Raw genomic sequence first — 27,040 nt, 5'->3', positions numbered from 1 at the left:
AGATGAAAATAGAAAAATACAAGTTGAAGGGGTGTACCTTAACTTGGTGTAACTTCACTCAAGAAAAGAGGGTGAAGATGGAAGAAAGCTAGATCAACACATGGAAGAAGATGGTGACCTTGATAAAGAAAGCATATGTGGGTGAGGACTATGAGATTCAATTTTACTAAAAGAGATAGAGTCTAAGAAAATAGGAGATGAATGTCTCTAATTACATTGAAGAGTTCCAAAAACTCATTACGAAGTCCAAATTGGTGGAGCCATATTGTGTCAAACATGCCAGGCATATGCAAGGGTTGAGGATTAATATCCAAGACAAAATGATTCTATGTTCTCCTAACATAGTCCAAGAGGAAACAAGACCAAGGAGGGAAAGGAAGAAATCTAAGAGATTTTGGAAATAAAGGAAGAGGAACAAGTGGTGGAAGAGGAAAAAATCCTAGAGACTATGGGGGGACTAGTCAAGACAATTCATTTAGTGAGAATAATGCTAGAGGATCCCATAGGGAAAGAATAGGAGACTCAAGGGGAATATTTGGAGGGAGATCATTAGGACCTCTAAGATGCTATAGATGTAACCAATAGGCACTTGGCATCTAACTAGACTAATAGGAGACAAAGCCTTGTCAGGAAAGAGGACAATCAAGAAGAGGATACCCAAGGATCTTATGCAGCACCTAAGAAGAGAGAATCCCTCATGATGAAAAGGACACTTTTGAATGCACCAAGCACCCATGAACCACCTTAGAGGAAGAATCTATTCAGAACCATGGGCAAGTGTAGGGACAAAGTTTGCAAAAAGCAGATTGATAGTGGATCTATAGATAACTTAGTGTTTGAGGAGGTAACAAAGAAGTTAAAATTTTGGAGGGTACCATATCCAAACCCTTATAAGGTGTCTTGGCTAAAAAAGAAGCAACAAACCATCATAGAGGAGTAAGCTTGGGTAGAATTCTAGATTGGAAAGTACAAGGACAAAGTTCTTTATGATATTGTACCAATGGATGCCTACCATTTGTTATTAGTGAGACCACAGAAATATGATGTGGATGTACACCATGATGGTAATTTGAAGAATTACAAAATCAACCATAGATGTGAAAAGGTAACTCTCTCACCTTTACCAGAATCTGCAGAAGAGAAAAAAGATTCAATTTTATTTTTTTAAGATGGAAAAGAATTTCCAAAAGTTGTTAAATAGGAAAAGGCTCCACACTATGATCTAGTCATTTTTCCTAAAGATGACAAAAATAAGAAGATTGTGAAGGAAGTGAAGCCCTTGAGATATGTAGGTACTAAGGAGGTTATAGATCTATTGGACTAGTATAAGGACATTGTCACTAATGAATTACCAAGTGAGTTACCCCCAATTAGAGAAATAAGTCATAACGTAGATATGATCGTAGGAGAAATATTTCCTAACAAAGTAGCATTTAAGTTAATCCTAGAGAAAAATTAGGAGATGGAAAGATAGATATAAGAAATCCTAGATAAAGGATTGATCTAAAAAATCCTCAATCATTATGCAATACCTACCTTGTTGGCACTCAAGAAAGAAGGTACATAGAGATTGTGCAATGATTTTGGAGCAATAAATATAATCACTATTACGTATAGATTCCCTATGCCCATGATAGAAGAACTATTGGACCAACTAGGGGGAGTAAGGTACTATTCTAAGATAGACCTAAAAAGTAGTTATCCCCAAATAAGGATTAAGGATGGTGATGAATGAAAGACTACCTTTAAAAATAATGAAGGGTTGTATGAATTGAGAGTGATGCCTTTGTCCTATCTAATGCTCCAACCACATTCATGAGATTAATGAATCAATTGCTAAAGAAGTTTCTTGGAAATTTTTTCATAATATACCTTGATGGAATCCTTATTTTTAGTAGGAGTAAGGAGGCACATATAGAACATCATAACTTGGTGTTGAAGAGATTGAATGAAGAAAATATTTTTATAAAGTTAGAAAAGTATGTTTTTATGTAGGGAGATCTTGTTTATTTGGGATTTTTTATCTCAAAAATTAACATAAAAATAGATCCTGAGAAGGTGGAATCCATCTTGCATTGGCCTTCCCCTAGGACCATGAATGAAGTCAGAAGATTTCATGGGCTTGCTTCTTTGTATAGAAGCTTCACCAGAGGTTTCAGTCAGTTGTGTGCTCCTATTCTTGAGACAACCAAGGGTGGGAAAATGTGAAAGTTTGTGTGGAAGAAGGATGCAAAGGAGGCCTTCCAAATGCTAAAGAAGAAGGTAATGGAGAAACCTATCCTAGAGTTCCTTGATTTTTATAAAATATTTACTATTGAATATGATGAACTTCTAACTTGGCTATAGAGGCTGTCTTGAGTCAAGAAAGGAGGCCAATAGCCTTTTTCAGTGAAAAAATGAATGAATCTAAGAGGAAATACTCCTTTTATGGCTTGGAATTATATGCTTGAGTCTAGTCAATAAATAAATAGAGGCACTACCTCCTTCCAAAAGAATTTTTTATGTTCATAGACAACCAGGCCTTAACTTTCTTGAAAAGCAAGGAGAAACTAGCGCAAAAACACATGAAATAGGTAGAATCCATTCAAGTCTACACATTTTCAATAAAAAAGAAGGGAGTTTCCAATAAGGTGGTAGATGTACTAAGGAGGAGGAATTTGGTTGTGCAAGAAATCCAACTCCAAAGTGTAGGAATAAATGCCTTGAAAGGTATGTATAAAGATGATAATGACTTTAATGACATCTATAAGTTGTGCTCTAACTTCTCTAAGGCTTATCACATTGAATATACTAACTACTTGATTCAAAATGGACTACTATTCAAGGGGCATCAACTTTGCATTCCACAATATTCTATTAGGGAGAACATCATTAGGGAAAAGCATCTAGGCAATGTGGGGGGAAATTTTGGATTGGACAAGACCTTGAAATAGGTGAGAAGGTTCTACTATTGGAAAAGCTTTAGACTAAAGTGAGGAAGATTGTGGAAACATGTACTACCTATTAGAGGACCAAGGGTACATCCACTAGTAAAGGATTATACCAATCTTTGCCTATTCCTACAAGGCCTTGGGAGAGTTGTAGCATAGACTATGTAATGGGATTGCCTAGATCATAGAAGGTAAAAGATAGCATATAAGTTTTAGTGGATAGATTTAGTAAAATGGCCCACTTCATCCCTTATAAAAGAATTAATGATGTATCAGCAATTGTAAATTTGTTCTTCAAGGAGATTGCCAGAATTCATGGTTTACCTTTAACCATACTATCAGATAGAGATGTGAAATTTATTGGTCACTTTTGGCTAACCTTATGATGGATGGATGAACAAGAGACCCATAAGCATGGCTTAAGTTTGCAAGATCTTATCTCAAGAGGACTTGAGATCAATGCACCCCAAGAGAATGGTGCAGGAGAACTTTCAATACCTATGATTACAAAAAAACTAGGAGGATCAAACACAAAGTGTTAGGATAGGATTTGGATCTAGAATCCAATGCTAGAAATAATATCTAAATTGTAAGGCAAAGAGACATTAGGTGTTTATAAACATAATTGTCTACCTCTGTCATTTTTATGGGAAATTTCAAGGTAAAATGAGGATAAGATAGTATAGAAGGTTAAATAATAATTGTTTACTAATTAAAACCCTCTTAGAATCCTAGATAGGTTATAGGATTAAAGTTTAGTAAAGTGTGAAGACATTTGACAACTTTTACAAAAAGTTGCCAAAGTTGTCAATATTGATAATGCAACTTTTGTAAAAAAATGCAAATTTTGAATCCCAAAATTCACAACTAATTAAATAAGGTTGAGAAATATTTCTCAATATAGAAGAGAAGAATCTATTGTAATCATTTTTTCAAATCAATAAAATTCTATTATTTTTCTATGAAAACTACCTAAGAAACTACTAGTATAGAATTGTATGTATTTACATGCAACTTTGAAAGATTGGAAAAGTTGAAGAATTTTCTTATGAAGGATTTTCAAGTGGTTTGACATTTTGAAGTCATACCAACTAAGAGGAATCAAGTCTTGAATTCTTGTTGGTCATAGGGAGGCCCTAACTAGGGTTTTGAGAGAAAAAATGTCTTTCCTAGAGATTCCACCATGGGAAAAAGATAAGCCTCAGTGGAAAGAAGGGGGACAGGATGTACATTAAGATTATTTGAGTCTCAGTTAGGAAGAAAAATATGTTGGGAGAAAACACTAAACCCTCTAGACATGCATCTAAAAGTGATTGTCTAGTTTTGGATTTTGAGATACAACTTGGTCCAGGGGTGGAATGGAACCATAGGAACTTAGAATTAGATTCTTTAAATATCCTTGAAGTATTCCAATAGGATTGGTTGGAAGATATTTTTAATTTCTTGTACTTTCTTTATAAAAGAGACCTAATTAGCCCTATTAGGCCTAGGAGAGTTTTGCAAACAACTTGAGTTGGGAGCTTGGTCAAGATTCTAAACTTGGTAGGGGATTTTGATTAAAGGATTGGAGTGTTTGAAGGTGTTTAAGAATTTTTTTGGTGGAATTCCAAGAAGGTTTCCTTCACAAATCCTTATTTTCTCCTTGTAGCCCTATCTAGAGTTTTAGGTGAATAAGTTGATTTTTGAAGTACATATCATGAAGATTTGTGTATGAAAATATATGGAATCTACATCTAAGGTTGGAAGAATCCCTATTTCATCCTTGAAAACTTTGACTCAAATTTTGTGTCTTGTTAGGCCTCATGGAGGTGTCCTAGACTTTGAATTTGATCTAGTCTAAGGAGAGTGGGTATTGGGAATCACATAGTGGAGCCTGCTATTATATGGTTGTGAAAAATTTGTGCAACTATAAGGGACACACATTGGGTATATAAAAGGGGACTTTTCTCTAGTAACTCTAATGAGGTAGTAGCTGAGATTGTCTAAGAACTACAAGAGTATGATCCTACAACTGAGACTCTAACTGTAGAAGAGGAAAGAGAGCTAATACAAAGAGTGGAATGATTATATTCCCAGGATGGGATATTAGTTGCTCATTCTTATTAGATCACATGAGGAGGTAGGAAAGAAAAATGTCATTTGAAGATGAGAATTAGTAGGGGTAGTTGGGAGGGTCTAGATAGAACATTGATGCCGAAACTATGGCAATATGGAGTTTAGCTAAAGAAAAATAGAAGCTAATGTTGGAAATATTCAAGACTAGCTAGGTTACTAAGAGGGGAAGGGTGAATCAATAACCTCAAAAACTTTATCCTATTCAAATCCTTTTTGCAATAATCCAATTGCAATTTAATTCGTTAAATCAGATCTAATTGCATGCATGAGAAACTAAAAAAATAAAACATTTATAACACTTGAACACAATAATTTGATGACCCAAGAACCTTCCAAATAGAAAGTAAAAATGGGGTGGGGATGATACCCACAAAATGTCAATACTATAGCATAAACTTGGTCGGTTAAGGCTTACATTGATCACTTCTAATGACTTGCCCTATTAGGAGCAATTAGGACTGCTAAGTCCACCTTGTTAGAGGTTTTACAAACATACAATGAAGTATGCACTTAGTAAAGAGATTTTAGAAAAGATTGTTAAGTCTACCTTGTTAAAGGATTTGGACTAGTTCACATGTTAAGATGAAGCAATAAGCCTTTGACTTGCAACTAAATTTCTGATGGAGATTCTTTGAAGTATAGATCACCTTTATGGGATAAATATGACTCTATTGTTCCTTTGTTGATATGGCCTTACAATACACTTTGTTTGCTGCTAATTCACATTTGCGTGCTTCTTTCTCATATTACATTCACATTATCATGCTTGGATATGATACAGTTCATTACATATATATCGATCCAATTTACATAATTATGAAGTTGGCCATCATACAAGTTAACTCCAATATTACAAAGTTAGCCCAAATGTAGATACTTGGGTTTTGAAGACTGACATGGTGAAGTTCTAATACATGGTGTCCATTGTCATTACTTGGCATTATCATGCACTCAGTAGAATTAGAAGCTCCTTCCATACTAATCACTTCAATGTTGTCTTGAACTTGATCTACACTGGTGACTCAGTAGATATCATGTAACTCGGTAGAAATTGAATTACCTGTTTACCATGAGTGCACTTGGTAGACAATAATCTTCATACAACTCAATTAACACTAGCTTTTCTTTACATGAACTACTAGCTTGGTAGAAACTACAAAGCTCGGTAACCACTAAAACACTCAGGTTGAACTATTAGACTTCACATTGATTGGATTCACTTGGTAACCACTGGAATGCTTGGTATGAACTGTAGTGCTCGATGGCTACTGAAATGCATGGAAAACATTGTAGACTATTCATTGACCTTGGAAGCCATATAAAATCTGAATAAGTATTGTCACTAAGAAAAAACTTGACTAAATGTCAAAATCCTCCCCCTTTGGCATTAGTGACAAAAACACTTATCAACAAAAACTTAGATGTATCACAGTGTGATACTAGTTTGATATGGTATACTGATTTGAGATTTTTCAAAATGTCTCTTTGTAAGTATTTATAGTATACTTTATTTGCAAAATCTTTACTATATACACTTTCTTCCTTTACATAATTCTCCCCCATACAAGATACATATCATAACACATATTTCTCCCCATACATAACATATTAAGCATACTAAGTGTCTGTCCCCATAGTATAACAAGTATTTCTCCCCCTTTTTGACAATAATGCCAAAGACTTGTTCACAACTTATTTACATGGAGACACCAAGATGTGAAAGGAAATCTGAATTTACCTTAAGAATGAGTATTAAATTCTTATCCTAGTTCTCTTGCAAAAGTTTGTATGTATGTAGATCAAAAACTTGAAGTTTTGTAGATAGCTGGATCATGTGATCTACTATTGAGAAGTTGTTGTCATGGATTAATATTTTTGAATAGATAATATTCTTTTGTATTGTATCCATGATGGGAAGGATCATATTCTAAATATCTACACTAGTACAAAAACAACAATGTGACTAAAATGACCACTAAAAATTGTATATATGTGACTCAAATCAATCAAGTGACTATTAGTAGTTAATATCTAGTCATTTATAACACTACTAAATACACTACTAAGAAATTTTAGTCACTAACTTTGATCTGTGACTAGAATATACTACTAAATATACTACTAAAATTAGTAAAATATTTAGTAGTATATTCTAGTCATAGATCAAAGTCAGTGACTAAAATCGCTTAGTAGTGTATTTAGTAGTGTTATAAATGACTGGATATTAACTACTAATAGTCACTTGACTAATTTTAATCACTAATTTCATTCGTTGATTTAGTCACACATTTAGTCATATAATTAGTAGTATATTTAATCACATATTTAGTCATATATTTGAAAGTTGATTTAGTCATATTTAGTGTTATATGTATTGATCTATTTGGTCACATAATTAGTATATTTAGTATCATATTTAGTAGTATATTTAGTTATAATAGGGCATAATGGAATCAAACCACCATCCTCCTACTTTAAAAGTAGGTGCTCTTCCATTGAGCTAATACCCTTTGAAAAATAATCATACAATGCGTATAGCATTGTATGAGTACATTTAGTAGCATATTTAGTAGTATATTTAGTTATAATAGGTTATGTATAGCATTAGGAGTTCCAAAGCTAGAGGACTTGAAGTCATTTTTAATCCAATCTTTCATTATATCATGTATTGCAAGGAGTACACTAGAATTTGTGCCTTTCTTGGATCATTTGGCTTGCAATATCTACATAGTCAAGTGCTTGCATTCAGGTACAAGCATTGATATTCCACTTATAATTTTAAGTATTGCCTTAAATTTTGATGTAACATCACCAAGGTCATGCATCAAACATGTAGTTGTAGCCATAGATTCTGCATCCACCCTTTGACCATGTAGTTACACAAAAATAAATGCTTTTTTTTTAAGGCAAGAATAGATTAGAAAAAAAAGATTATAAAGTATTTTTTTCATTTCAAAATAAAATGTTGACTACTAAGCCCACATGATATTGCGCATAGATAAGAAACAAAAGAGTTTATTTTCAGAAGTAATAGTAGCAAAAAGGAAGTAAGTGAAAATGTATCAAGAAAACTAAAACAATAATTACTTATATAGGAAAATTCAAAATAGATGATGTTTCATCACATAGGCCACTTCATAAGAGCCATAAGATGCATGACTTAAGCCAACTAGTAAAACTAAAAAAATTAAAGAAAAGCTATACTTGTTTTGTAATATGTCAATAATTGTTCCCATCTCCCTTGTGAAGTATTGAAGAACACAAACTGAAGGCATTATAAAAGGGTCTATAAAACATTTCTACCCTTTAGCAAGTGTCTTTCCAATAGAAAGTGTAAAACTTATGATTGAATTAGTTGAGCTTGTCTCAAGTGATATTTGAGGTAAGTAGATGTTTTTGATTAAGGAAAACAAGTTTTGAAGGGTGCCTGAAACCCTGTACACAACTTTAGATATTCAATAAGCACGGAGACATAATTACAAGAAACCAAAAAGGAGTTGGTTACCCCCCAAAAAGGGGTAATCGTGGTGAAAAATAAAACTATCACTAGACAAAACAAAATAACCAACTAGGAAGCAAAGATCTGAACTAAAGGATCTGCCTCCAAAAAACTAGGCACAACAAGGGAGCTCATGATACACCCTTTGATTTAGAGTCTCCCTTGCTTGATCAAAGCTTCATTTCTAAAGGAGGAGCAGAGGGCTTAGTTTTCTTTCTTTTTATCATAGTCCAACCATCCTCCACCTTAGTTGCCTCACCAATCCAATCCCTGGAAGAAACTGAAGAGTGGAAGCCAAGGGGAGAAAGAGCAGCAACAAACTCCCTCAGAGAATTCGTGGAGGGATGGCCTCCCACAGGAGCATAAATATTAGTCGAGATAGGGATAGGGGTAGGAGAGGGACTAGGGGCTAGACACCAACCTTCCTCAACAACCACTAGCACCAAATCATCAGTAGGGGGAGAGGACCTGACATCCTCAGCAACCACAAGCTCTAGGATGTCAATAGCATGGGGCAAGCTAGAATCATCTGCAGCCTTTGAGGTACCATCTAAGGACACATCCGAGGACTTAAAAACTATGTAATGCTTAGGGGATACCCCATACCACTAGGAAGGTGGAAGCCTTGCTTTAGTCTTCCCAACAGCACAATGAGCAACAATGTAACCTATCTGATGACATTTTCTATAGTGGAAGGGAATACCTTTGTAATCCAACATTTGGGTCTAGGAGCCCTACAAAGAGTTCAAACAAATCTCTTCTAGAAGGCCTTTTGAGACATCCATCTCAACAATAATTTGTGCACACGTCAAATGGAGAAAATCAAAAGTGGTTGAGTCCACATATAAATTTTTTTAGAGAGAATCCCCAATAGTTTCCAAAATAGAGTCTATCTAGAGATGCATTGGGAGGTTCGGGAGCCAAACCCAAATAGGAACCTTATTAAAGGATTCAGTAAGTGGATCAAAATCCATATGCCATGGTTTGGCCATAAGTGGGTATTTTTCTTGCCATGAAAAACTGTTATGACACAAAATGGTCTTCCTGTCCTTGGCACTTTCCAACTTTACAATGAAAAATCCTTTGACATTTGGAAATATCTGGACACCATGGTCTAAAATTGGTTCTCATAGCTTGGAGATCCAAGCATGGAGATCAACTAGAGAGGGCCAAAAACCCCAAAAATGAAAGATGGTAGTGAGGGAAGAGAACTCCTCTGCCATTTTGAGAATATCATCACCCATTTCATTATCTAAAATGACCTTAATAGGTTTGGAGACACTTACAAGGACAACTTCATGGGGATGAGGAGGCCCATAACCAACATGGGCTGCACCATGAAGACTCGCTTCAATGGCCATCACATTGGCATAAGAGGCAACCCTACCCCCTAAAGGCATAAGAGAAGCCAACCTAGAAGACCTAGTAGCACCTGGAATAGCTATTGAAGGAGTGCTAGCAGGAGGCAAGAAAACCCTATCATTCCACAAGGCTGATGCAGTAGTAGACTTGATTACAGATAGAAGAGGGTAAAGCTATTCAAGAGTGTGCACATCAGAGACATTTTGAAATTCTTGCGATGCGCGCCCAAACATGTGAACAAGGGAAAAATAGGCAACAAGAGGCATCATTCTCCCCAAAATTTAAGGTAAGTAGATGTTAAAAGATGTTTCTCTATCAATTCTTCAACCTTGGAATGATATCTTAATATCATATGTTGTATTCGTAGCATCAATGGGAAATGCATCAAACATAGTTTTTAATAGTGTGCAAAATGAATTCCCTATACCCAATAGCTTGATGTTAAAACAAGGTTTGAGTAACTGCAAAACAACAATAAAAGATAGCTATAAGTAAATAACATTCAAAATTGAAGTTTAATTTGTAGAAAGTATGTAGTTTCAAAATATTTGATTTGTTTTCACATAGTTGAGTTATTTGTGACACATTGTTTTGAATGAATATATGTGGTTTCTTCTATAACACCTTATTCATGACATCAAGGCCCTATGCTAAAGCTATTAAGGGATCTTTTCTTTACCCCGAAGGTTGTAAGGTGTTGAGTAATTATTCCAAATTATTGTAATTTATATTAGTAGTAGGCCAAGCTTCTAATACCTGAGATAGGAGCTATATTTTGTAGACATTTCTTTGTCCTTAGGCTCAGTTACTAGTGCAACTTGCATGGTATTACAAAAAATAGCATTTAGATGCCATAGATTAATGGTTATCTAGGAAATATGTATGCAACACTTATTTTTTTCCAAAAGAAATGTGGCGTGAATATAATCAAATTTAACATAATACTATACCCTTGAGCCTGTCTCATAGATTTTTTAGAGTAATACTCTACACAAGCATAACCATAGTATTTCAAAGTCTTTGTAAATCATATTTGATTCAATTGTAAAAGACTATAACGTACTAACCACTACTACTACATTAATGAATTATAAAAAAGAAAGCATGGCCATGTGCTTTTGGGGCTACATTTCCATTTATAGAAAATAAAATTAGTAAAGAAAATAGGCATACAATCATCTACAACATATTTGTTTAAAATCAACCAAATACAATGAGGAGACATGAATAATGAGAAAACCTCAACCATGTAAAATCCTTTAAGAACATGTAGTTGATGTGAGTTTTGGCAAAGAAGATATATAATGTATATCAAATATAACCCCTACTTCAATTTTATCATGTCGTAGATAGTTTAGAAAACACTTGACAAGCCTCTTGGTCTCTTTGATCTGCCTTACTTGAACAAGATCTTTTCTAAGGTTGTACAAATTAGTCTCCATATCAAACATAGACTCTTATTCTATCTACATATTCAAATCTCAATTCTGTAGTATTCATGTGCATGTTGTATATATTCATCTCTGCTATTATTCTACTTTCAATTCTATAGTTTTCATGTGCCTGTTGGATATAGTCATGTCAATTTTTCTATATATATTTATGTCATCTTTGCATGCTATATATATTCATGTCTACTATTATTTACTTTCAATTCTATAGTATTCATGTGCCTTTTATATATACTCATACTTTGTTGTTTTCTTTTTCTCAAAAAAGCTACAACTTTTTTCTTAATTTTGTAGTCCTATTACTATCTTCTAGATGGAACTTGCATGGCTTAAATTTTCCATGTGGCATGATACAAGTTGTCCTTTGGTTTATAGAAATTATCCCTTTTCATAATGGGATCCTCACAGACAAACACTAAAATGAGAACCTCAATCAATTAACCTTGGAATTAACTCCAACCTAATGCTAAATAATAGAGAAAATTTTGTTTATCAATTTTCAATATTTATAGAAGGGCAATGTTCAACAAACTTCAAATTACCGATTAATGGTTCTAGTGCAAGAGATGTGGTTGCTCAATTTCAGCAAGTTAATATGATCAAATCACTTGAATTTAAATTTTCCAAATTTAATTTATTTAATTTATTTCTTCTATTAATAGCTACTTACTTGTGATGAATGTATGCCAGTCTACATTGCAACACCAAACACAAGGAGAAAGTTCACGATTAAAAATGCTAATGCACCAAGATGTTGAGCTGCTAAATGGTTCATCCATGGCCTGAAGAAGGAAGGAGAACTTTGATCTATCACTAGTCCTGTGTTTCCAAATAAATATTATAATTAGAAATCATTTAAACCTTAAACATGGTCAATAGTAAAAGTAAATCGATCTTGATTTTATTTGGTAGTGAAAAAGACATACATTGAAAAGTAACAATGCCACTAATTAGTATTGCAAAAGTTTCCATAAAAAGAAACAACAAAAAATCCCATTTATTCTTCTACAACCATAAGTACAATAACCAACTCAAATATCACTTCTTGTTTAAAGATAAATTTTCAATACATGAAATAGTATCAATCAACAAATCTCATAGTGTCAAATGAATCAACAAACCCTTTCATTTACATCATAATACAACTCTATTGGAGGTTTGGCAGTAAGTCTTGCTAGGGATTTCTTTGTAAAAGTGGCCTAATTTTGCCTAAATTTGATGCTGATAGCACTCATTCATATAGTTGGTAAAAAAAAAACATAGGTGAGTTTGACATATGTTATTATCCTTCCAAAATGGTATCCAAAATTTGGCTAGTGTTTTGGAGAGTTTGGGTGAAAAGGCCAAAAATTGGTTTAAAAAGACCTAGTTGGGGTTTAAGGCCTAGTTAATTGCTTGTGAAGGGTTTGCAATTGCACAATAGATAACCACTTGAGGGCTTGGGAACCATTGAATGACCTTAGTTTGGGTTAGAAAAGGTGTTTGAAATCCTTGGATTCAATGGTCAAGGGTGAAGTTGAGTTTTGAGCCATTGGAGGCATATTGGTGCATTTGGGTACACATAGAGACCTAAGGAGTTTGATCCATTTGAGAAGTCAAGTTGAGAAACTCATGTGATAGCCCAAGGCTCTACATCGCATTAACATGCATGAAAACTATGATCTAGAATGATAGTTCACTTTGGACAATTCCTAAAGACCAGTTGCACGTAAATGGTGTTAAAAGTCATTTCATCCCAAATTCTGTATAGATAAAGAGTGTTGCTATATCTTTAATGCAAGCTATACCTACCAGATAATTTTCCAGTTTATTAATATCCAATTTTTTTTTATTTCAAGAATTATTTGTTTCTTCATCATCATCTTCAGTTTCACAAAAAATGCAATGAATACAATTCTGCTACTGCTAATTGCCACTAGAACCTCTAGGCTATAGGTGACTATGCACTAGTGGAACAAATACTATATATGGAATTTTCAATAGTCCAATTATCCTAATGGTTAGCTTGCTTCCTCTGTTATCCTTCAAAACACTAGTAGGAATATTTGTAGTAGTTGCAAGAAGAAACTTATATATGTACCTATAGAAGTAACTTGTTGAGAGAAATCATTTGAGGGAATTTCAATATTATCAGTGCCAAATTTATGCTAAAGAAATTGCTTTGAAGACTAAATGTTTTTGAGTTTTTATAAGGAAATATGTGATTATATCAACCAAGAAGTATAACCAAGCTAGTTTTCTATATGAGGGCATTCCCTAATCTATCTAATGCTTACCTATATGAGATATAGTGATCACACTGAAATGCAATCAAATGATCAAATTGAGTATAACAAAAGAAGTCAATCTGTAAAATAGAAACCCAAAAGTACATTCTCAGCACATGTATCTCGAGTGAAAATAAAAACTAAGTTAATTGCTTATGGTAGAAGGAATTTAAAACTTTATTCTTGGTACCTACAAATCTCCATGACCTTCACCTTTAAAAGTTATTGTAGAAGGGTCTAGATTTACGGATGCTTGAACCAGGCACTCAAGGTCATCTAATTCTTTCAACACAACTAACTAGATCCATCAAAGTTAAAATAAAATTTCTTTTTCTCAAAGAAAAAGAATGAGATGTCTCTGTCCTAACACATCTAACCTTTTCTAGAATATCACATACATGAGAACTGTTACATATTTATTATATGTTGATAATACAACACCATATATCTAAATTCCATAAACTTTGATAGATGTAATTGGAAGTTTTCCTTAATTAGATATATAATTTTTGCATGAAAATTTTATTATACAATATTTCAATCCACTATGATAAGCTTTTGAGAAGTATTTAGTAGATTCCTTAATCTTATCTATGCTATACTTATATTCCCATGAAGTTTGTACATATATTCACTTGCACCAATTTTAAGATATATGATCCATAAATTTCTTTGATCTTTAAAATTGAGTATTATCGAGGTCAATGATATTATCTATTTTCTTGGTGTCTAGACAAACATTACGTTAATTGTAAAACTTACTAGCACACCAACCATATTTTCTGCATTGTAATCCCTAGGAATAGTATCTGGAATCCTTGTCCTGATTTTAGCATATTTAAAGGCATTGTGAAAATCACTTGACCTATACATCAAATGGAAGTAGTCTCAGATTATTCTCTTGAAGCTTGATTATGGATACTAACAATGTGAACAATGAAACACAAAGACATTATTGATATGCCTAGTATATGCTCTAGTAAAGGTGTAGCAGTTGGAAGGTAAATGCATATAAATTGTCAAGATATTAATTCCATCTTCATTCATCTTCTAGTTGGAAATGCACTCAAATATGTTCAATCTCTAGTTACCTGACATGAAAGCCTCCAAGGGAATGGAAAATAGATTGATCCTTTATTTTATTTATTTCTTGAAATCCTTAATATCTAAATTGATGCAAGCATATGAATCTCATCCTCAATTGCTCTCAATTGTGACTGATTGATTTGCAAGTTGCTTCTACACATTGTACTACCCTAGTCTAGAATTACTTATAAAAACTTCTATTTGGATTAGTTACTACCTTACCAAGTCAGAAATGAGGGTCCAGACTCATGAGAATTGACATTTTAGCATGCTAACACACTCCACAACTGCACACTCTTTTGGAAGTCCAACTGAAGGACTGATTATTTCTTTCTTATAGCTTACTAAAATGTTTATAGGAATATTTTTTCTTATTTTTAGGCAATTCCCACACAACTGGAGATTCCCCTAAATGGATTTCATGCTCTGCTACTTATATGCTTTAGAACAGAGGACCTGTCCCAAGAAGCAATTGTATGACTAGTTTAAATGCTCAAAATTTTTTAGATTCATGGGAGATCTTAGCAATTTTAATCCATACCAAAAACTTGTTCAAGAAACCTTTTTAAAAACTACCATGCTAACATATATTTAAAATAATAAATACTATACGAAAACTATGAATATTATTAGAAAAAACAAAGGCAAAAAAACTAAGTGCCTATTTATACACTATAGTTAAATTCAAGAAAGAAAGATGCTACTCTTAATGGGATGGTGCATTGTACAAATTGCATAGCTGCTTTGATAGTACTAATTATAATATCTATCTTCATGGGTGGAGCTTATCACAATTATAGCAAGGGAAAGAGCATGAGAAAGATTGTCTCAAGACTTTTGTCTCTACATCTTTATGTAGTTTGATTCTTTGCCTCTTTTAAGAGTATAATTGGGTGGCCTTTCTTGCTAGTCTAAATATTCATAAAAGAGACAAACAATCATACATGAAGTTTATGTTTTTGGATAAATTATGTTATGTTGCTGGTCTAAATCTTCCTATCAAATGCATTTTTTGGTGTGATGTGTTATCATTCTTTCATGACCTGATATCGAAGATGGGGGACTATTGTGAATACTATCTTCAATCGTATGTGACTTCAACATATGTGAAACTATAGAAAATTATGTGATTGGAAGGTTAAAAATTGATATTATCTACGAAAACAAGTGATATGTATGTATCAGATTTATTCTGAGTATGATCATATATGTATGCCACTTTCTCATGTATTGAGTATCTGTGAGGCACAGTGAAGAAGTGATTCTTCTGATAAAGCTTGTGAGCTTTATATCGAGTTCCATTGATTATTTAATAAAGATCTTATTATGTGGTTGGGTTTTTCCATCAAGTAAGAGGGTTTTCCTAGGGTACCTCTGATGTCAATTATGTTTTGTTCTATTCTTTTATGGAAAGAGATCTTAATATATTTGAAAATATCACATTGCTTTCAAAAAAATAGGGAAATGGTTTTGTTAGCCAATTTTGGTGCTTCTCAAACTTAATTCTCTCATTCCTGGAAATAGATGAATATGATCAACAATCTGAGTGGCTAGTCTTGTGTTGTGTGTGGAGGTGGCTGGCAACAACACTATTTATAGCATACTATTCGCATATAACTTGTGTTTGTTTGTGATATATTATTGCATGAATATGAGATACATGTATTATATGATGTATCCTATTGGTTGTGCTAATAGGTTTTTTTTATGGGGGACCCTAAGTGTCTAGGGTTTAAGTTTATATAGTGGCTTAATGCTAGTCTTTGGACTCCAATGACCAATTGTTCAAAACTGTGTCATCCATTGAAGTAAGGTCCAGTAGTAGACAATGTACTATACAATATTTGAACTCCAACTCTTCAAGTGAAATTGAAAATAGAGTAAGGTGTATTGGATAATAGAATTTGGTAGATTATAGTATGATTTTGTTATGAAGCCATTACAATGGTTGATTTCAAAAAAAACTATAGAAAATGATGATAAATGGGGAGCTCTAAGATGGTTCATTAGCTTTGCCAACACCTAATGGCTTCGAATTAAAGTAATGATAGAGACAAAATGGGAAATATGATCTAAATATTAAATAAAAAGAAATAGATAACAATGTTGCAGAGGCAAAGTACCTGATAAGAAGGATGAGATCAATTGCAAAATCATGTGGACATTTAGGAACATTGCATGCACTACATGGTTGGTTTTCTATATCTGGGGATGGACCCCAACTATAGATCCCCTAATCTATATTTGTTAAAAAACATAATGAAATAACGAAAAATAAATGTCTTTTTTCCAATGAGAAATCACAAATACTTTAATGTCAATCATCTAGTCAAGTGACCAAGAACACGCAAGATACAAATTTATAGCACATACTAAATTGTAAATACCCATATATTCAAATTCAATAAAAATAGATCAAAACAATTGACTAAGATTGAATTTTCTAGTAAACAATAAGACATGCAATGCTGAAAATCATCTACTAAATTGTCCAATAAAAAATAAGAAATGCAATACTGAAAATCATCTACCCAATTCAGAGAAAACATGCAAGGTACAAATCTGAAAATTGCACTTTTTTTCCAATAAACAATCAAACATGCATTACTAACAAACATCTACCCAATTGAGAGAGAAGATGTAAGAAGAAAATCTGAAATTACATTTACTTTTTCCAATAAACAATCAAACATATAGTGCTGAAAAAAATCTTCACAATTCAGAGAGAAGATGCAACACCCAAATCTGAAAATTGTGCCTTTTTTCTAATAAACAATTAGACATAGAGTACTAAAAAACATCTTCCCAATTCAGAGAGAAGATGCAACACCCAAATCTGAGAATTACACTTTTTTTCCAATAAACAATCAGACATGCAGTACTAACAAATGTCTACCCAATTGAGAGAGAAGATGCAAGACACAAAATCTAAAATTATATTTTCTTTTTCCAGTAAACAATCAGACATACAATACTAAAAATCATCTACCCAATTCAAAGAGATGATGCAAGACACAAATCTGAAAACTATAGTAAATACCCATCTTTGAGTTTGGCATTCAATGAAAAAATGATAAATACAATCGACTAAAATTAAATTATTGGAAAACATTTTTTTCCCAATAAACAATCAAACATGTGATAGTTAATTTGCCTTAATCAGAGAGAATATGCAAGACACTAATCTGAAAATTACACTAGTAACCCATCTTTGAAAGGTTGATAATCTCATAAAATAAAAACATCGTTAGCATAAAATAAGGATAATTCAGCCTTAATAAACATTAACGAGCATCGACATCCCATCGCAATCTAGTTCACATCCACAACTTGGGCATACATAAAAATTTGAGAGAGGAAAAGTAGCAGAAATAGTATCTTAAAGGCCTTGGTGAGAACAATATTAGGAACAACATCCTTAGATGCAAATAGAGACTTAGCAAGAAATATAGCCCCAAGATTTTGGCTATTAAAGCTAGACAATCTCACAACTGATCAATCCCCCAAATTTTGGATAAAATACATCATTTCCTGCAAAAATACAAACAATTCACCTTCCTTCATGATCTCTTCAATTAGCTAGTTCTGTATATCAATAAATTTGGTGTGTAGAGTGTCTTTTATCAAAATCAAAACCTCTAAAGCCCTCAGATGAAAATGTGGTTTCACAATTTTCCTTTCCTATAATTGATTCAGGCAAAAGATAGCCCCTGCATATCCAGGCCCAAAAAAGATAAAGCCGTGGCAATCCTGAGAATAGATCCCAGCAAATTTGATGTGTTTCAAGGCTTCACAAGCAATGAGTTAATTTTTTAGACATAAAGGGATGCACAATAATGGGCAGTTAAAATAATTAGGCTACCATAAATGCATTGAACACACTCACTCAGTGGGTGACTAGAGAATGAACTTTCTCTACTCACCTACTCCGCCTGCACTCACCAACCGCCTAGACTGAATTGATGTGAAAATTGGTTATCAATGACTAAAAAATGGTATGTAGGGAAAGGTTTAATGGTGTGAGACAAATTCCAATTGTAGGAAACCTTAATGTGAAAGCCTATCGGCTAATAAATTAGAATAGAAATTATATAGCATTGAAATTGAATACAAATTGAGATGTCTCTACACTTAATAAAAGTAAAACCCCCAAACTGCAACTATTATTGCTTGTGATATTTTGGATACTATTTCTATAAATTAGAGATTTAAAGCAACTCAAATTTATTGCCAAGCAATAAAAGAGAGAATTTTCAAACTCATTATATACTAATTCAGTCTCATGAACCCTTTGGTACCTCCATACGTATCAATAGTTAATCAAAATATTACAATAAACTATCACTAACAATGAATACTCACATGACAACCTACTTAGGGTATCCATTTTCTGTTAATGGAAACAAACATCCAAACAGAGACTAAAACAATTTAAAAGAGCCTTCAAAAATCTCCCAATTTCTAAGATTTCAAAATTTCTAGAGAGCTATCAATAAATATTCTCTTAGCCCTTAAATTGGAGGGTTTTAAGATAATTTTAAATAAATGGATCAACATTTCAATATTGATCATGAAAGACCTTTAAATTATGTTCAAAATGGAGTGGAATCATTTTTTAATGTAGAGCCTAGTAGATCAGAATAAATCTCCATTTTGAAACTATCTCTTAGTTAATTTGTTTTATAACAACACTTATTGTCTCCTTTAATTGGATCATCCTAGACCCATACCCATTGTTCTCCTTGAAATCATGTAAGAATTCTTTTCCACTCATGAGTAGAACACGCTGATCTGTTGCTGCATCTATGCCTTCCTCAACAAGTGATTGGATTTTGTGTGTCACTCCTCCTTTCTTGAATGTATACAAGTTCTTCTTCCCATTATAGACAGCATCCCTATCATATTGCCATGGTCTACCCAAGAGTAGATGACAAGCATCCATGGGCAACACATCACAAAGAATTTTGTCTTGATATCCTCCAATTGAAAAATCCACCCAAACTTGTTCATTTACCAACACATTCTGCCCTTTATTCAGCCATGTGACTCTATATGGATGATCATGAGGAATCTTTGTTAGCTTGAGCTTTTGGACAGCCTCTTCAGAGATGATATTATCAGTTGATCCTGAGTCAACAATAACTTTGCAAACCTTACCAAGTATCTTGCATTTTATTCTAAAAAGTGCCCTTCTTTGTTTAGGCTCTTCTTTGCTAGGCTCCTTGATCAAAACTCTTCTAAACATCAGATTTTCTCCCTTCTCAGAATCAAGATTCACTTCTGAAGTTATATTGTTGCTGCATTCTTCTTGAACATATGTTATCTTCTTATCCCCTTGGGAAGATGATGCCTTCTCAGGACATCTATAGGCTGGATGACCAAGTTGTCCACAATGGTAACATTTCATGTTTGCAAAATGTGAACCCCTGCTGAAATTGTTTGATCTGCCTCTAGCTCCACCACCAAATCCTCTTCCTCTAGTAAAATTACCTCTTCCACTTGTTTCCCCACTTTGCTCAATCAACTTGGAGTCTCCTGTGGCCTTGGGTTCATTGCTTCTTCCCCCATAACCACCTCTATGTCCTCTAGAGTCTCTCCCTCTTCCTCTACCCCTAGAGTTAGAGTCTTGTTTCCTTCTATTCTTATCTCCCACTTTGAGTGCCAATTGAAAACACTTATGAACAGTAGTAGGAGTCCAAAGGCTAATCTCCTCTTGAATACTCCATTTCAAACCACCTAAATATCTAGCCACCTTGATGCTCTCCTCCTCTTGGACCTTGGATCTCAAGCAAAGTTTTTGAAACTCTTCAGTATAGGAGGCCACATCCAAATCTTTTTGCTTCAAGCTTTGTCTCTTCTTGTGTAGCTGGATTTCATAGTCTTCAGGCAAATAGTTATCTCTGATTTTTGCCACCATAGCTTTCCAATTAGAGATAGGTTTCTTGCCTTCTCTTTCCCTCTCTTCTTGAATGAACTTCCACCATGTTAGGGCTGGTCCCCTTAATCTTGCTTTGGCAACCTTCACCTTTTGTGCCTCTGATATGCCTTCACATTCAAAATGGTTCTCCATCCCTTCAATCCATTCCATGACCAACTCTGAATTCATCTTACCAGTAAATAGGGGTATCCCCTCAAGAGATTTGCCACCCAATGCCTTGATGGCTTTAAAGAAAGGTTCCTCTTGTAATGGAGGATCAGGTTCAGGTACATAGTCCTCTTCATTCTCTTCCTTTCCCTTTTCTTCATTAATTTCCAACTTCTCTTTCATTTTTCCAGCTGTCTCTACCACTTCATCAAGCTTATCTTTCATAGCTTCTAAGGCTTCCTCAAGGAGCCTATTTTTCTCCCTTTGTTCTGTCACTTCCTTTGCCAACTCAACATTTGTTACCATGGTGGTTTCTCCCACTATCTCACTTCCAAAATAAGACATACACAATGTCTTGTCCCAAACCTTTCAAGGCTCTGATACCAATTTGATGGGGAGGATCTTGAACAAGGTTCTAGCCTCAACTACTAGAACTCACTTTAGGCTTTCTCCTAGCCTCTTAGGGTATTTATCCTATACCCTAATCCAAGGGAATATTCTCTCTATTCCCTTATTACACTAATCCTCACAAATCAACTCAAAACTCTATTTCACCATGGGGTCTCCCTAGTGCTCTCATTGCACCGTTCTTGACAACTGGCTTCCAGGAGTGCATTCTTGGCTATATAAAATTCCAAGGCTTGTATTAGGTCTCATTAAATAGTTTTTAGGATAACTAAGTGAATTGGAGTATTGGGTTTCCAATCGATTTGAAGATTGCATAGTTAAGAGGGCTACCAAGACTAATAACAAAATTAGGCCTCCAAAACTGATTTTTGGCTTATATCTCCTCAAACCCTTAAGAAGTACTCAAAAAAATTTATGATTTGGATACCCTTTTGGCTCCCCTTGAAGATTTTTTAGGTCTGCAACACCCAGGTCATCCGTACAAGGGATTTCCAAAAATATGTCTATTTACAAGGGTTTCTTATTTGTATGAACAGGAATATAGAGAGTTCTTCCTTCCACCACTCAAATGGACTCTAAATGACTGAAATCCTGGAATTAACTTCCTTCACTCACCACTCTTTCCTTCCATAAATTTTTATTGCACCCAACACCCCATTCTATGCCCCTTTCAAATACTTATTTGCTGATTTCATTGCCTAGCCGAGTATGCAAACTCGCCTAGGGCCTCTTGGAAAAAACAACAAACCTCTGCAAAACAAGAAAAAAATACATATTTACATTGTTTATACAGTCTAGTACTTCATTCCAAAAGTCCATCATGGTTCCACCATTTGAATTCAAGTTATAGAGATTTCTTTGCTGATTGCTGTGTACAGACCAGCGAACTGGCAACTTTAAAAAGATTTTTCAAACTAGTAATGAAACTGATCAAAAAAACTCCTAATCTTTACCAAAGAATCTACATTCCATACACTATAAAATCACATGAAAACAGCAACCCTATCAATCCATTAAAGGTGTGTATGAAGGGTGAAATCAGAAAACTGTCATCAAAATGCTCAGTTTTCTCTTCATTCCAATGCCAAAATTCGTACAAAAGCATATGCCAACCCTCAAACTAACTTGGATTGGTCTTAAATACCTCTTACCCACATGAATCAACAGATCCCATAGGTTTCCAACTGATTCTTGAAGCCCTTATAAAGTTTTAGCACTTTTTGTCAATGTTGTCAAGCAACTTTGCAAAGTTGCAAAGTTGCCAAGTGCAACTTTTGCACTATTGTGCATTTAATGGCTCCATGACCTCAAACATGGTTAAATGAACCTATTTCCATGTAATTACAACTTTTAATATATTTTCCATGTTTCCCATCCTCCTGGGGTCTTGGTCAGTGTTTGACCATTCTAGGCTCTAACAAGCAATTTAAGCAATTTTGCCAACATAGAAGCAACTTGGAAACTCAAACACAACAAAAACCTATTTACAAACACAACTCACACCCTTGGGCCTTTATCCCATAGCCCTTATTCATGTGGTCTAGCCAAGACCACTACAAGCCAAAAATGATTTAGGAAACTTGGCATATTTCCTAGGTGCTCCTGCACCACTTTCATTTACAACACACTATTTAACTATGGACAAAGCCTCTTTATCATCATTGTGACTATCTAAATCCTTCCATGTGATTGTATAAACCCTTCCCTGTGACTGTTACTGTCACTTTCTTGTCATTCAATACATGTTTCCTGGTAGGTTTAGGAAAATAAAATATAGTATTTTTATATCCTAATAGATGAGTTAAGGGCCTTATTTTATGTAGATTCTATTGGAAAAATACATTTATTGACTCTGAGGATTGACACTAGAGAACATCGGCTAAAGAGAATCTAAAATATTCCCATGTTATACATATCGTCTTGATAAAGGAAAATAATATTTTTAAGTTGAAATACCACTAACTTCAATAAAAAATTATTTAACACCAAAAGAAATTTGGAACATAGTAGCTACTCCCTTTACAGGATGATACATTTGGTCTTCTTCTCTATATTGTATATTGATAAGGGGTTTATCATTCTCTATCTTGATAGAGTATGTCATCTTATCTTATCAGTTGATGAGCTTAAGGGGATTTCTAATGAATGGTTCATAAGGAAATCACTTGGTGAAGTTTTTGTAAATATGGTTGCAAGAAGAGTGGATTTAACCATGGAGGAAACTTTGTAGTCAAGCTTGCTCAAGCTAGGATGGGTGACCTCCTAGGAAATCTGGGGCTTCACCTTTGTGAACATTATGTAGATCTAATAAGTACTAAGTGCTCCATTCATTCTCATGAGATATGGATTCATGTGAATCAATACTCATGAAACATGAGTCAATTATTTTGACTCAAAAAAATATGAAGTTAAATCCTAATAGCAATATCACAATTACATATTGTATTTTTAACATAGTCATGTGTTTATGCTATAGTGGTGGAATTTCATTTTGTCTGTAATTTTTAGCTTTCTTGTCTTGTAATTTTTGGTGATATTTTTGTTTGTATGCAAATGGATATTAAGAAAAGACAAAAATGTAAATTTCCAAGCAATAGTGATTAGGAAGAGATATTGGAAAATTGTTGTTTCGTTGTAGATTACAATCATTTCCAAGACCTGCGTATAGAGTCCAAGAGGCATAACAAGACATTGGAAAAAGATGGATAAATGCTAATGAATTATAAATGGGAAGTAAATAATAGGATACACTCATTAGTAATGACAAGAATATTCAAGAGGGTGCAATTTATAGTGAAGACCTAGATGTAGAAGATGTGACAGAGATTAACAGATATAGAATAGTATATAATCAATGGAAGAGAATTGAATAGTATATACACTCAACAAGTAGAGATTTGATGATAAAACTTGGATAAGTATAGTGATCAAAGGCTTAGATATGGGAAAAGGGAAGTCATAATTACCTAAATCTTGTGCTCTTACTCAGTTAATATCATAATGATATCAGTGTAAAGTGATAATCAAAGACAATATCAGAGATACCTATTGAACCAACGATGAAAATTATATCTAGTGATTAATTTCAAAGAAAAACTCTAATATTAGACATCAAATGAATCTTAGACTTGTTTCCAATTAATGGTCAATCAATTGCTAAAGACCAATTCAACATATGTGAATCTAATCAACAATCAATTCAAATTCAATTCGCAAAGACTTAGTAATAAGAAAGCTTTACACATCTTGGAATGGATAGATCAGTATACATATCTGTGCAACTTGGATTTAATACAAAAGGAATAAGGAATCTTATTATAGAGTAGTGGGAATCTTGTTATAGAGTAGTGAACAAGTCAAACTTGTAGATAAAGGGATAGATTAACATTAGTATATCCATTCAAAATATGAATCATCAGTAATAAGGAAGAAAGAAGAATTACATTGGATGGAGAGAAAACCAAATCATATTATTACTAGTTTCTAAACACAAAATATCACTTATTCATTATAGAGGAGATAGAGTACTAATTAGATATAGTTCATATGGAAATAAGGGGTTAAGAAAATGGATGAAAAGAACATAGATTATTAGTTATTCATTTGGAAAGAGTTATCTTGTTAAAAGAAAATCAAGGTATTTTGTTATATTTAGATCCATCTTACAATCCTTAGTCAATGGAATTTATGATTCAAAGACAAAATTAGGGCAGATATAGCAAGGGACATTACAGAATAGGCATGTTGTATAGATGGGCCAGGGGATTGCATTTATGTTGCAGCTTAGTGTAGATTAGTCCAGACCATATTTGGTTGTTCCAACATTGGAGGATTTTACAACCACATAATGGACTATTCTCAGCTACCATGTGACCTCCCTAAATCATATACCTTTACATTATTTCTACTACACTACTTCTACTATCAAATCTAACTATAAAACTTGAATATCATTCACCATACATCACTCCTACAGGTGTACATTCATCATTTATAATCATATTCAATTATTGTGAGTTTTAAAATTGCGTATCTTAGTGATTTTATGTTATTCAAGTATTACAAAATTGATATAAAAATAAAGGACCTAGGGCTCCATTCTTGAATGATTGTAGGCATTTGAGGGTTAATTCATTTTATTCCAATCATATTAACACTTGCGTGAATTTTTTTATTGGTAACTACCAGATATAAGTGTAATTTCCTTTAAGAGAGTGTTAAGTTGTTAGGCTGCCTCATATCAAACCTCAACTACATCTTTTCATTTGGGTTAGCCATTTGATTGGAAGAAAAAATATCTAGTACTTAGAGTAATGACACTCTTGATGCATTCAAAATATACTTGTATGGCATTGTGCTACATAAATGTGGAAAGGATAAATCAGCTCGTGATGTTCTTGTGAAATCTTTTGATGCATATACATGGAGCTGGAGTGTTTGGCTTGAGCTATAGGCTTTATGTACAAATATTAGTATCCTAAATATTCTTGAGTTGAAAGATTATTGGATGAAAGATTTTCTTACTTAGAACTCCACAAAATTATTAAAGGTTCAGAAAAATATATGATGTTACAGGAATATTTCCTTTCAGAGAGTATATTTTAGGTCATATTACATCAATATTTTATAATTCAAGTGATTATGAGAGAGATGAAAGCTTATATATAGATATGCTCAAGTATGATGCCTATCATTTGACAGTATGGATATTTTTACAAACATATAATACGTAAGAGAATTTTTTACTTCTCTAAGCCACCTAGCGCATAAAATATTTTTAACTAAAATATATAGGCCTAAGTCCTATTTTATAATTTGAAATTATTGTAGTCTCAAAAGGTCAGCATGAAAAGGTTGTTTTGTATTTCATACGGGCAATAAAGATGAAAAAGAACTACATGGTAGAAACTTCATAGTTAAGCGCACAAGCTAGAGTAGTACTAGGATCGATTACCTCTCATGAAGTCCCTGTACTTCACCTCTATGATCATCACCTAGATCTAATGAGTGCTACGTATTCCATTTATTCTCATGAGAGATTGATTTGTATTGAATTACTATTCATGAAATATGAGTCAATGAGTTGGACTCAAAAGCTACATAGTTAAATCCTGATAGCAATATCACAATTTGACTTGATGTGAAAATTATCTCCTACTTATCAAAAGAACTACCTTTCAGCATGGACACTTATGGGGCAAGAATATGTTGCAATGAAAAATACTCCTATTGTTGTTGATGCTTAATAATGATTTATTGATATAAATCCAATAGACTATTATGTGATATGATTTAGGGAAAAAACTATGAAACTTTATCCATGCTCAACTATGCTCTTTATTATCAACAAAAAGAAACTTTTTTGGGTCTTGATGATGCTAGCTTGTGGATTGATATTCATAATTTATATGATAATGAGAAATTGTAAATTCTTGATCAAGCCATGAAGCATTATATTAAGGATTTAAGAAACATGCATCTAGGGTGCCATGATGAAGCTACATTATATTACAAAATGAATCTTGATAGAATAGAAAATGAATAGAATTATTTGCCCAAAAATGATCGAAGCACTATACCTTGAAAATACTTTGAATAAAATAGGAAAAAGTGATTTTCTTTATACCTAGAAATACTTTGAACGAACCCTTATCCACTGTGATTGAATGCAATTTTATCTTTGGTATTCTTTATACCGAGCAGAGGAGCATAACCTATAAAACCCCAAAGAGATTATGATTATTACAATGATAAAGAAATAATTTTTGTGCTAGTGCATTTATTAGGGCCCATTTGGCGAGCATAATACAAGAAGAATAGGCATATGTAAATTCCAA

At 33.5% G+C, this 27,040-nt stretch overlaps 1 pseudogene; it reads left to right on the top strand.

Moving 5' to 3' along the window:
* The window catches only part of LOC149533326 (anaphase-promoting complex subunit 8-like), a 66,551-nt pseudogene extending 39,803 nt beyond the window's left edge, over window positions 1-26,748 (top strand).
* Window positions 26,749-27,040: the final 292 nt, after the last annotated feature.

This window comes from Cupressus sempervirens, chromosome 10 (assembly GCF_028749045.1).
Source record: "Cupressus sempervirens isolate cs-2001-9-10 chromosome 10, ASM2874904v1, whole genome shotgun sequence".
Taxonomy (NCBI): domain Eukaryota; kingdom Viridiplantae; phylum Streptophyta; class Pinopsida; order Cupressales; family Cupressaceae; genus Cupressus; species Cupressus sempervirens.
Note: the sequence above shows the minus strand (reverse complement) of the source record. Positions and strands in the feature narration are given on the sequence as shown.